Source organism: Monodelphis domestica, chromosome 2 (assembly GCF_027887165.1).
Source record: "Monodelphis domestica isolate mMonDom1 chromosome 2, mMonDom1.pri, whole genome shotgun sequence".
In the NCBI taxonomy this organism is placed as follows: domain Eukaryota; kingdom Metazoa; phylum Chordata; class Mammalia; order Didelphimorphia; family Didelphidae; genus Monodelphis; species Monodelphis domestica.
This window is the reverse complement of record NC_077228.1, coordinates 34,369,612-34,383,067: the sequence shown is the minus strand read 5'-3', so window position 1 is coordinate 34,383,067 and position 13,456 is coordinate 34,369,612. Positions and strand designations below refer to the sequence as shown.

General features: G+C 38.0%; 1 long non-coding RNA gene across 1 annotated transcript in view; it reads right to left on the bottom strand.

Moving 5' to 3' along the window:
* The window catches only part of LOC103099334 (uncharacterized), a 29,027-nt gene extending 15,917 nt beyond the window's left edge, over positions 1–13,110 (bottom strand). Inside the window, exon 1 of the long non-coding RNA XR_460990.3 lies at positions 11,558–13,110. This is a non-coding gene — a long non-coding RNA (uncharacterized LOC103099334). The remainder of the gene's footprint in view (positions 1–11,557) is intronic.
* Positions 13,111–13,456: the final 346 nt, after the last annotated feature.

The window sequence follows — 13,456 nt, the reverse complement described above, 5'->3', positions numbered from 1 at the left end:
GAGAGAGAGAGAGAGAGAGAGAGAGAGAGAGAGAGAGAAAGGAGAGAGAAACCCCCTCTGTTTAGGCTGGGCCAAAAGGCCCAAGCCCTTAGATAGCTGAGGCAAAGAAAAGAGATCAGTCCCTATCACTCACGTGACCAAAATGGAGAAACAGTCTCAGCGGCCTCCACCTCCATCCTCCTTCAGAGCAAAACTTCTCAGAGCACAACCTCTCAAAGCAAAACCTCTTGAACCTCCCCCTCAGTCCTCAGACCCCGCTATCTTTAAGGAAACCATCTCAGTTCCCTCCCCTCAGTTCTAACATCTACCAATCACTGTCCATGTCTTCCCTGTGCCAATGGTGACTCTAGCTTAACCCAGGACTGCCCAGAGGTCTGCCCCATTGCACATGTCTGTTGAAGGTCATATTCTCAAATAATTAAATTTTGATCTATGCTGCAGCCCTTCCTAAATCCTGTTAGGACTGAGTAGGGTGGAGATTGTAAGTTCCAAGACCTGGTTCTGTCATTCCAAGTATCTCTATTGTATCAATTCTAAAATCAATCATGACTCAAAGAACTTCCTGTTCTATGCTTAAGCATAGGTCAAAGCCCTTTCCATTGTTCAGCAAAAGGTTTCTGTCCTAAAGTAATCTTAAGTAGGGAGGAGAAGGACCCTCCAATGCCAAGGGGGTTCACATTCCAATAGACTATGAGTAGGAAATTTTTCAAGTATGAAATTTCCCAATGGTGAAATTTCCAACATTTATAAGTCTAAGAAATTTTAAGGTTTACACTTCTTCCTTCCTTCCTTCCTTCCTTCCTTCCTTCCTTCCTTCCTTCCTTCCTTCCTTCCTTCCTTCCTTCCTTCCTTCCTTCCTTCCTTCTTTCTTTCTTTCTTTCTTTCTTTCTTTCTTTCTTTCTTTCTTTCTTTCTTTCTTTCTTTCTTTCTTTCTTTCTTTCTTTCTCTCTTTCTTTCTTTCTTTCTTTCTTTCTTTCTTTCTTTCTTTCTTTCTTTCTTTCTTTCTTTCTTTCTTTCTTTCTTTCTTTCTTTCTTTCTCTCCTATTTTCTGTTTTAGAATCAATACTATGCATTTGTTCTAAAGCAGAAGAGTGGTAAGAGCTAGGTAATAGGGATTAAGTGACTTACCCAGGGTCACACAGCTAGGAAGTGTCTGAGACTGTATTGGAACCTAGGACCTTTCATCTCTAGGCCTGGCTCTCAATCTACTGAACCACCTAGCTGCCCCTTGGATTTTATAGTATTTTTTCATCTATGAAACTTCTCTAAGTTCTCTTTGCACTTTGCTTAGAATAATGGTTTTACTCATTTGTGATGATCATTTGGCTAAGTAGTGTTTGGAAGAAAAGAGTCAAACAGGTAGATTAGTTAGTCAATATGGGCAGCTAGGTAGCACAGTGGATAGAACACTGGACTTGGAATTAGGAAGATTCATCTTCTTGAGTTCAAACCTGACCTCACACACTTACTAGCTGTGTGTTCTGGGCAAGTCACTTAATCCTGTTTACATTAGTTTTCTCATCTGTCAAATGAGTTAGAGAAGGAATTGGTAAACCACTCCAGGACCTATACTGAGAAAACCCCAAATGGGGGTCAGACACAATCAAAAAATGCCCAAACAGTCAGTAAATGTTTATTAAGTGCCTACTATGTGCCACACATTATGATAAGCATTCTGTATACAAAGAGTGGCAGTTAGTATAGTAAGTGATAGTGACCACATTAACAGATTTGGTTTTGAACCAGACTTGTATCTCCTGGTCAGAAATATTTGAGGAGGCAGAGAGATATGCTTCTATTCTGATATTCCTCTTAGAAAAATATGAGGATCCAAGGAGCAAGTACCCAGCCACAACCCTTCTCCTCCCCTTAAGGTAGTATCCCTTGGTGAGGAGTGGAGAGGAGTGGGCTAGATTTCAGAGCTATCTATCCTACCCCCCTCAACCCCAACTCCTGCCATATTTAGACCATTCATGTACATGCACATGAATTTTAAAAATGTATCAAAAGATACTAATGTAAAAAAGAGTGGGTCAACTGAATCAATCAATCAAATCACCCCACCCCACCCCACTTAAAGTGAGTGACAAGGCTCTATGTCCCAATCCATGACTAGGTAAGTATACTTCTCTTTTGACTCAATCATAGGTTTTAGATCAAGAGTTCTTTTTTATTTTATTTATTTTAACTTTAAACTGTAACTTAAAAATTACTGAGTTCCAAATTCTGCTCCCTCTTAGTCCCCCACCCACCCATTGAGAAGGCAAGCAATAATATTGCTTATACATGTGAAGTCATACAAAACATATTTTCACGTTATCCAAGTTTCAAAAAACAGTAAGAAAAATAAAGTGAAAAAATGTCTGCTTCAGTCTGCACTCAGAGTTCATTAGATCTCTGGAGACTGGGAGTATTTTTCATCATCAGTCCTTTGGAATTGCCTTGGATCATTATATTGATCAGAGGAGGTAAGTCTTTTACAGTTGATCATTATTACGATATAGCTGTTACTGTGAACAACATTCTCCTTATTCTGCTCACTTCACTTTGCATCATTTCGTGTAAGTCTTCCCAGATTTTTCTGAAACCACCTGCCTTGTCATTTCTTATAGCACAATAACATTCCACTACAATCATATAATACCACTTGTTCCGCCATTCCCCAACTGACAGGAATCCTCTTAATTCCAGTTCTTTGCCACCATAACAAGAGTTGCTACAAATATTTTTCTATGTACATGTCCTTTTTCTTTAATCTCCTTGGGATACAGACTAGTATTGCTGGCTCAGAATGTATGAACAGTTTCAAAGTCTTTTGGACATAGTTCCAAATTGTTCTTTAGAATGGTTGGACCAGTTTACAACTCCACCAACAGCACCTTAATGTCCTTGCTTTTCCACATTCCCTCTGGTATTTGTCATTTTCCTTTTCTGTCATGTTGGCCAATCTGATAGATGTGAGGTGGTACCTCAGAGTTATTTTAATTTGCATTTCTCTAATTAATAATTATTTAGAACATTTTTATATGATTATAGATAACTTTAATTTCTTCTTCTGAAAATTGCCTATTCATTCCTTTGACAATTTCTCAGATGGGAATGGTTCTTGTTTTTATAAATTTGACTCAATTCCCTATATATTTGATAGTGAGGCTTTTATCAGAGAAACTTGCTATAGAATCCCTGACCCCCAACCCCCTGCAGCTGCCTGTTTTTTCTTCTGGTTTTTGCTACATTAGTTTTGTTGATGCAAAACCCTTTTGACTCTATGTATCAAAATTATCCATTATATTTCTTGTGATCCTCTCTGCCTCTTGTTTTGTCATTAACTCTTCCCTTATCCATAGATCTAACAGATAAAATTTTCTGTGTCCCTTGATTTGGATATTGATATCACCCTTAGTGTCTAAATCATGGACCCATTTTGACCTTATCTTTGTATATGGTATGAGATACTGGTCTATGCCTAGTTTCTGCCAAATTGCTTTCCAAACTGTTTTGGCAAATAGTTAATCCTTCACCCAAAAGCTTGGATCTTTGGGTTTATCAAACATTAGATTACTATGATCATTTACTACTATGTTTTGTACACCTAATCTGTTCTACTGGTTTACCATTGTATATCTTAGGCAATACCAGATTGTTTTGATGATCACTGCTGATAAATGTATTTTGGATATGATTTCCCTTTCAGTTATAGATACATTGTTCTTAGTTTACTACTTTAATGCAAGCTTTATACCCTTTGAGGTAATTTCTAGAATTTTATGGGATTCCCATCCTCAGGACCTCTTATGTTACTCTTTGATTTCTTGTCTGGTAAAGGAGAATCTATGATGGTCAAAAAATCCTCCAAGTCATTCCATGTGAACTGGAGAGACCTCCAGGAATTGATGCAGAGTGAAAGGAGCAGAACCAGGAGAACATTATACACAGAGACTGATACACTGTGGCATAATTGAATGTAATAGACTTCTCTACTAGCAGCAATGCAATGAGCCAGGACAATTCTGAGGGACTCAAGAGAAGAAACACTATCCACATCCAGAGAAAGAACTGTGGGAGCAGAAACACAGAAGAAAAACGACTGCTTGATATCACATGGGTCAATGGGGATATGATTGGGGATGTAGACTCTAAACCATCACTCTTGTGCAAATAATAATATGGAAATAGGTCTTGATCAATGACAATGTAAAACCCAGGGGAATTGTTCATTGGCTGGGGGGGAGGAGGGGAGGGAAAGAACATGAATCATGGAACCATGGAAAATTTTTCTTAATTAATCAATTAAATTAAATTAAAAAAATAAATCCTCCAAGTCATTATTGGATAAATTAACAAAAACATTTCAAATATATCTGAATCCTAAATGCATTGCTTAAGGAACTCAGTTTATTTGCTTCAGCCCCTCAAAGAGGAGGGAGTGAGAAGCTCTGAGGACAAAGTGGCAGCCTGTTCTTGAAGAGCAAATGTCAGAGCTCACCTGAAGGATATCCGATACCAGCAGAATTCTGAGAATATCAGAAGAATGAGTGTAGTGGGGGCCTCTATAGACAACTCTTTATTGACCTGTTAACACACAAGGGAGGTCTTTGTTCTTCCTGGGCCATGGATTGAAGTGTGGCCCTTTAGAACTCTTATCTCAGCTCTCACTAGCCCTGAGAGTTCAGTCCTCCAAAGCAAATCTAGGTGCATTTCTTTAGGGATGAAGGATCGGTGATTGGCAGTTGATTTAATTTAGTCATCCAGATTATATGAGCCTTTTTGTTGTTCAGTAGTTTCAGTCTTATGGAACTCTTCAGTGATTCCATTTGGGATTTTCTTAGCAAAGATACTGGAGTGGTCTGCCATTTCCTATTTTAGTAGATGATGGCAAACAGAAGTCAAGTGACTTGCCTAGGGTGACATAGCTAGTAAGCATCTGAGGTCAGATTTGAACTGAGGAAGATGGTCTTTTTGACTTGAGGCCTGGCACTCCCATCTACTGTGCCAGTCTAAAAGTCTGTAGTTTTTAGTGTGTTTTTTTTTTTTAAACCCCTTACCTTCTGTCTTAGAATCAATACTATGTATTAGTTACAAGGCAGAAGAGTGGTAAGGGCTAAGCAATGGGGGTCAAGTGACTAGCCCAGGGTCACACAGCTAGGAAGTATCTGAGGTCAGATGTGAACACAGGACCTTCCATCTTTGGGTTTGACTCTCAATCTACTGAGCCCCCTAGTTGCCCCCCCCCCCCCAGCCTTTAGAAAAGGGTAATTACTAAGGTATTGCAGAAAGAAAAATTGGTACAAAACATCTTCTGGAAAATCTATGACATTCTCTCCCACCATATGTCCTGACTAAAAGGGAATGTGTCTGCAAATGTTTACCTTCAGTCTAGTTAATTAAAGGTTACAGTTTGCTCATGTATTTATTTCCTGAAGGCATTTTAAGAACAGTAGTAATATAACACCTCCTTCCCATAAATCTGGAGATGTGCTGTCCTACACATAAGTGAGATGAGTGTTAAGAACAAGTGTGGAACACACATGTAAAGTATTTGTTAAAAAGGAAGCCATGTCGAACACGTGTGGCCAATCACAGGGCCTTGGACTCAGCGGTTTAAACCCTCACCTCTGTCTTGGAATCAATACTCTGTATTAGTTACAAGGCGGAAGAGCCGTAAGGGCTAGGCAATGGGGATTAAGTGACTTGCCCAGGGTTACACAACTGGGAAGTGTCTGAGGCCAGATTTGAACCCAGATTTGCCCTGGCCTAGGTGTTACGATAAGCCTTGGGGGGAAAAGCAAGAGTTTCCACCCTAGGAAGAGCAAAGTCTTAGCTCTGGGGCCTGTCATCCTCCAACTATGTCCCAAGTCTCAGCAGCAGAGCTCATCTCCTCTCACTAGCTCCCTCATCTCAACGCCTCCACTGGCCTCTGCCATGATTTCTTGCATCCGGAATCCTCCAGCCTCTCCTCAGTTAGAGGACGCAGATCTCTCTTCAAAACCCTGGAGTCCAGGAAGCAAACCCATGAATGGTGCTTGCATTTTGAACGCAATGGCCAGTGGGGCCAGCAAAGCCATGACCCTTGCTATCGTCATGTTGCCTTTAGTAAGAGGCCCAAAGGGAAAGATGAAGATGATGTCAGGAGGGGCCACCCAGAGAAGGGCTGATCCTCTCAGCCACCCACCACAAGTTCCCTGGGTGATACCAAGGGCTGATGTCCTATAATCCCACCAGTCTGATGGAGGAGTTTCTTCATACTTCCCCGACAGGTTGTGAGAAAATGCCTTTAATATCTCCTTTTGCTAAAAGCGATGGAGGGATGGAGAAAACTTTCTATGACTCTTCTACCATCTCCTGCTCTACCTTAGCCTTGACTTGTGTTTGAGGCACTGAGAAAGGCTCAAGAGAAAACAAAATGAAAGAAAAGAGTAGGTGGTACCCCCTCTGGCTGCAAAAGTCTTAAGATAAAGGGCCCAAGTTCAGGCAACATGAGGAAATAAAGGCCCCGGTGCCAGAGGGAAAGCTAATTCTCCTCAATGGATTGAAGTTCAGGGCTGGACCACAGCTCTTGACAAGTAGACCTCATTAAAAAAAAGAAAAGGCCATACCATCCTGAACAAGCCCAATCTTGTCTGATCTCAGAAGCTAAACAGGGTCAATCTTGATTACTGCTTGGATGGGAGATCTCCTGGGAATACTGAGAGTTGTAGGCTTAAAAAAAAAAAAGAAAAATGGACAGCTGGGTGGCTCTCTGGATGGAGAGCCAAGCCTAGAGATGGGAGGTCCTGGGTTCAAATTTGGCCTCAGACACTTCGTAGCAGTGTGACCCTGGGCAAGTCACTTGACCCCCATTGCCTAGCCCTTACCACTCTTCTGCCTTGGAGCCAGTATTCACTATTGATTCTAAAACACAGGGTGAGGGTTTAAAAAAAACAAACAAGAAAAGGAAAAGAAATAGTATAGTAAAGGGCAAAAGAGAACAAGGTATTGTGTATTAAGAAGGGATACTTGGGTCAGTGAGGTAGCACAGAAAAGAGTATCAGGCCTGGAGTTGGGAGGACCTGGGTTCAAATCTGGATTCATACACTTTCCTAGTTGTGATCCCCTGGGCAAGTCACTTAAACCCATTTGTCTAGCCCTTGACCTTCTGTCTTAGAGTTGTTACTAGCAAGGGTTTAGGGGGGGAAAAGAAGAGATGCTTATTGGCAACAAAGAAAGAATAAGAATAAGAGAGAGATGACATACATTTGAAATAATCCAATCCTGAACTATATTTACAAATAATTGACAAACAAACATGGGAAATGGACAGCAGAAAAGACATTAATATTGTTTTTATACATTTTCTAGATGAAACGAGCATCAATTAAACATGACAACAAAGAGACCAAAAAAGTGCCCCAAAGCATTAAACAACAAACATCTGACTCGCCAGAGAGAAAGCTGCCAAAGCTAATATCAGGTTAGACAGCAAACTTGCCTATAAAATCTTAAAAGAAGGATCATGGCCTATCATAAGAAAATTGTTTTGTAATGGGGAGAGAAGCAGTGGAGGGTAATATCAGTTTCAAGAAGACTTGGCAAAAGATCTAAGCTTTAGCAAAGTCATCCTAAGGGCATTCAAAGATGAAAAGAGAAGAAACATGGAAAAGATCTGCAAAAAGCTGTTTAAAAAGGCAAAAGAACCACTAACCTTGGACCTGACCCCACATATACTTTTTGAGGAAGTAGAAACACCATTCAAAAGAGCAAAAGATGAGGAAAGCAGCTGGATGGGGCCAAGTCTATACAAGAGAGATCCTTGTTGGAGGGGGCGCAATGCTGAGAGTCTTGAGAGATTTATTTATATACAAGGTATATAAAGGGGGCAATGCCAAAAGTGTGGGAGAAAATTTCAAACCATGTAATTCATAGTGAAATAAGATGACTCAGAGAACCTCAGCAATTACTGACCTATATGACCTACTGGCTTACTTTCCTTCTCTATATGAAATCATTAGGAGAACTGGTTCCACATGATTCAAGGTATCCTTGGTGAAGAGATAAAGGAGAACAAGTGAGTCTCCTATTAGATTGTGAACTCCCCCCAAGGGCAGGGACATTCTTTTATCTTTCTGTATATCCTCCATTTTTAAGATAGTGTGTGTAGGTAGTTAATAGTAGGTACTTAATGAATATTTATTGACTGATAGATATTCTGCAATGTGTAGTATGTAACATCAGACATAACCTGTTCAGTGACCTTCTAATGATAAACATCAGGCAGAGTTTCAAATAGGGAGATCCATATTCGCCAGAGGTATGTGCCTCTCTGACTAGAAGCTAGGAGATCTAGCTCAGAGTTTAAGGCAGAGAGGGGTTCTCTTCAAGTGGATGGCAAGGTTCTCTAGATGTTCTGATCTGTGAAAGACACTTTACTGAGTGCACCAAGCCCTCAAACCTTGCAAGGCCTCCTGGAAAACCTTTGTAGCCACTAAAGAAGTTTGGTTTTATCATCCACACAGGAAAGACCAAGTGGATGAAGACGATCTATTGCCTAAATTTTTTTAAGCACAGAAACTTTTTTAAATTCTTTTTTTCAAAATGGGTATATGATTCAGTCATAAAGAATATTTTAAGTAAATTAGGGGACCATAGAATAATTTACCTGTTAAATCTCTGGAGAAGGGAAGAATTTATGACCAAATAAGAGATAGAGAAAATTATAAGATATAAAATGAATAATTTTGACTATATTATATTTAAAAGGTTTTATACAAACAAAATCAATGTAATCAAGATTAGAAGGAAAACAACAAACTGGGGGAAAATTTTCATAACATGACAAATCTCTCTGATAAAAGTCTCATCTCTCAAATATATAGAGAACTAAGTTAAATTTATAAGAATCAAAGTCATTCCCCAATTCACATGTGGTCAAAGGATATATAAATAAGCAGTTTCCAGATTAACAAATCAAAGCTATCAATAATCATATGAAAATATGTTCTAAATCCCTTTTGATTAGAGAAATGCAAATTAAAACAATTCTGAGGTACCACCTCACACCTGTCAGAATGGTCAATAAAACAGTAAAGGAAAATGATAAATGTTGGAGGGGATATGGCAAAATTGGGAATACAAATGCATTGCTGGTGGAATTGTGGACTGATCCAACCATTCTGGAGGGGGATTATGAACTATGCCAAAAGGGCCACACAACAATGCATACCCTTTCATCCAATAATACCACTACTAGGTCTGTATCTCAAAGAGATTAAAAAAGGGGGGGGAGGACCCACTTATACAAAACTATTTATAGCTGCTCTTTTTGTGGTGGCAAAGAATTAGAAACTGAAGAGATGTCTATCCATTGAGGAATGATTGAACAAATTATGGTATATGGTATATAGTGATGGAATATTATTGTGCTATAAGGATTGATGAACAGGATGATTTCAGAAAGCTGGAAAGACTTATATGAACTGATGTAAAGTGAAGGGATTAGAGCCAGGAGAACACGGTATACAGTAACAGCAATATTATACAATGATCAATTGTGAAGGACCAAACCAGTATCAGCAAAGCAAATCTCCAAGATAATTGCTAAAAATATTTTGGTAAAGGTAGGTTCTTTTTCCTTATCTCCTTATCTGATCTTTCTGAGATAAAGACCCAGTATTGATATTGCTTTCATGCTTATGGACCTAGAGATCCCATTACTAAATTAGGCCTGAGGGACACTATTGTGAGACTAAAAAACTGTGTATGTATGAAAATATTCATATAAGCTTTGTTATGATAAAATAACTAGAAATAATACAAATGCAATGAATGGGAGAAAAGGCTAAATGGATGATGAAATTTGAATGTAATAGATTACATTGTGGTTTTTCTAGTGTTTTTTTTTTTTAGTTGTATGCCCAGTTCATTGATCTGCTTTTTCTCTGTTTGATTTATATAAAAATTCAGGGATATACATTTCCCCCAAGTACTGCTTATTTGTATCCCATAAATTTTGATATGTTGTCTTCCCATTATCATTCTTTAATGAAATCATTGATTGTTTCTAGAATTTGTTCTTTGATTCATTCATTCTAAAGAATTAGATTGTTTAGTTTTCAATTAAATTTTAATTTATCTTTCCATGAACCCTTATTAATCATAATTTTTGTTGCATTATAATCTGAAATGCTTACATTTATTATTTCTGTTTTACTTCATTTGCTTGTGAAATTTTTATGCCCAAGTACATAGTCAATTTTGTAAACGTACCATGTGCTGATGAAAAGAAGGTATTTTCCTTTTTATTCCCATTCAAATTTCTCCAGAGATCTATTAAATCTAACTTTTCTAAAATTTCATTACTTCCTTTACTTCTTTCTTGTTATTTTTTTGTTAGGCTTATCTAGTTCTGATAAGGGAAGGTTGAGGTTCCCCCACTGATATAGTTTTACTGTCTATTTATTCCCTAAGCTCCTTTGGTTTCTCTCCTTTTAAAAATTGGAGGCTATACCATTTGGTGCATAAACGTTAAGTATTGATCTTACTTCATTATCTATACTACCTTTTATCAAGATGTAATTACCTTCCTCATCTCTTTTAATCAGACCTATTTTTGCTTTAGCTTTGTCTGAGATCATGATTGCTATTCCTTTTTTTTTATCTCAGTTGAAGCTCAATAGATTCTGCTCCATCTCCTTATCTTTACTTCAAATGTATTTGTTGTAAACAACATATTGTAGGATTCTGTTTTTTAATCCACTCTGTTATTCATTTTCATTTATGGATGAGTTTATATTCACAGTTATGATTACCATATGTGTATTCCCCTCCTTCTTGTTTTCCCTTTTTAATCCTGCACTTTCTCCTTTTACTTTTTCCTTTCATACAAGTGTTTTACTTTTATTCACACCCCCCATTCTCCCTCTCATATATAATCCCCCTTCCCACCATCACTCTTCTTATTCTCCTCCAACTTCTCTATAGGGTCTTTTAATCACTCCCCCAACATCCCCGTTCTGTATATTACTCTCCTCCCCACTGCCTCCTTCTTATCCCCCTTCTACTTCTCTCTATGATAAGATAGGATTCTATACTACAATAAGTCTGACTATTATTCCCTCACTGAGCCAATTCTAATGAGAGTTAGGTTTAAAAATTGCCTGTCACCACCTTTATCCTTCCCTCTGAAATAACTAACTAGATGATACTTGGTGGTATAGGGATATTTGTAGATCAAGGAATATTATTGGGACCAGTAATCAGAAGGATTACAGGGTTTGGGAAGGCCCACAGTATAAAGTTAACAGGATACCAATATACTATGTAACAGGGTTTATTAAAGTTAAGGGAAGGAAGGGAAGGGAATTATGATGATCTATTTTAATAATATAAATAACCCCCCCAAAATAATCTAGTTGTTATCTTATGACAGTTGGTATCTTCACTATCACTTCTCTACCCAAAGTCCCAGTTCCTACAATAAATACCTTTCATTAACCAAATTAATCCCCCCTAGATGGTGAATAAAAGTGGTAATGTTTGAAGGTAAGCAGGTACAGACAAAAGGGAAAGAGTTCTCACTGACAGTTGGCTCTTGGATGTCTTAAGCAACTCTGTTGGAGTATCACTATCAGCAACAACCGGATATATACAGAAACACAGGAACAGGCAGTTGGATCAGAAAGACAGCCACAGGAGAGGGAGACTAGTCAAACTCACAGGGTCCACCTAAGGAGCTTAGACCAACTAATCTCCACCTTCAACTGTCCCCCAGGAAAAGCAACTCTGTCACTCTCATAGAATTCTGGAACCTTCCTGCTTCCTGCCTTTTCAGCAGCTTCTGCTCCTTATATATTTCCTTATAACAGTTCCCTCCTTTGCACTGTTAAGGGTAAAAATTAGGGTTGTTGACTGAATATATTATATTAGTGGTCGTCAGGGATTAAAATTCAATCCCAATAAAATATTCAAGTCAGTTTGGGATTTTTATGGAGTTTTAATTACAATAGTAGGAAGAAATTAAGAAGAAGAGATAGAGGGGAAACAAATTGGACTGCTCTGGAAAGCCAGATAGGAGTTCAGAGTCCTAGGCCAAGGGGCCTTCTCAATCTAGCTTGGCTTCTAGCCATGTGTCCTCCTCCGAGATGAGGGGCCTCTTAGGAGGATAACACTTTAGGAGGTAAAGGAAAAAAGGAATCAGCCTAAACCATTCACCAAGCACACTAAGAACGCCACCACGAACTCCCAACGCTGAAAGAGCCCAACGTCTCCATGAGAGAGAGAATGAGAGGAAATGACGTGAAATATATACAGTTTTTTATATCACTTCCTATGTCTCACATGTACCAATGGTAGCTTAACCTTGACTTAGGACAGCCCAGGGTGTCTGTCAGTTGTTTATTATTTGTCACTTGCTAGCACATGTCAGTCACAGGCCATCCTCTTCAACACTTAATCCTTAAGTAGGGTTGTAAACATTCCTGGATGCTAGAATTCTAAGACTAAGCAAAATGGAGAGAATAGTGTTAAAAACAATATTTTGGTATTTGTGCACTAACTTATATCCCACCTAAACTAAAATTCTTACCCAAAATAATAAATAACCTACACTCACCTATCTTATCCTATCTAATACTACCTTACTCTAGGGATTTAAATCGAGGAAAGGAAAAGGGGGAAAATTATATATTAAACAGTTACAAAGTTCAAAATATAAAACAAACAAATGCAAAAGCAAAGTAAGCAAATCCATCAAAATAGAAATACAAACACACTTTTTTTTTTAAACTCTTACCTTCCGACTTGTAATCAATACTGTGTATTAGTTCCAAGGCAGAAGAGTGGTAAGGGCTAGGCAATGTGGGTCAAGTGACTTGCCCAGGGTCACATAGTTAAGAAGTGTCTAAGACCAGATTTGAACCTAGGGCCTCCCGTCTCTAGGCCTGGTTCTCAATCCACTGAGCCACCCAGCTGCCCCCTACTAACACAAATTTCATGCAAAATATTAAAATAATAAAATACTATTCTTATAAACGAATACAGAAAAATCCTATTACTATTATAAAACATAAATATAAAATTCAGAAAATTTTGAAAACATACAATTAACACAACATTTCATAAGTTTGTACAAATAAGTTAAACTAATTCATCAAACTCACTTATGCAAAATACATTCAAAATTAGATGAATTTAACACAATATTATTCTAAATTAACTCTTATTCCTATGACATAAAACCAAACTTTTACACAGAACTGTGTATTTTACTATCCTATGTAAATATGAAGTACACACAAAATTTTACATACATGTATACACACAACACATACATATAATGTACGCATGCATGTTATACATGTATACACACCATATTGACACACATGTTAAATGTACACACATACACACAGTTATACAATTTTAGTCCTAACTATAATACACATCATTTACATATATTTACATATCTATTTACATATTTGTGTGG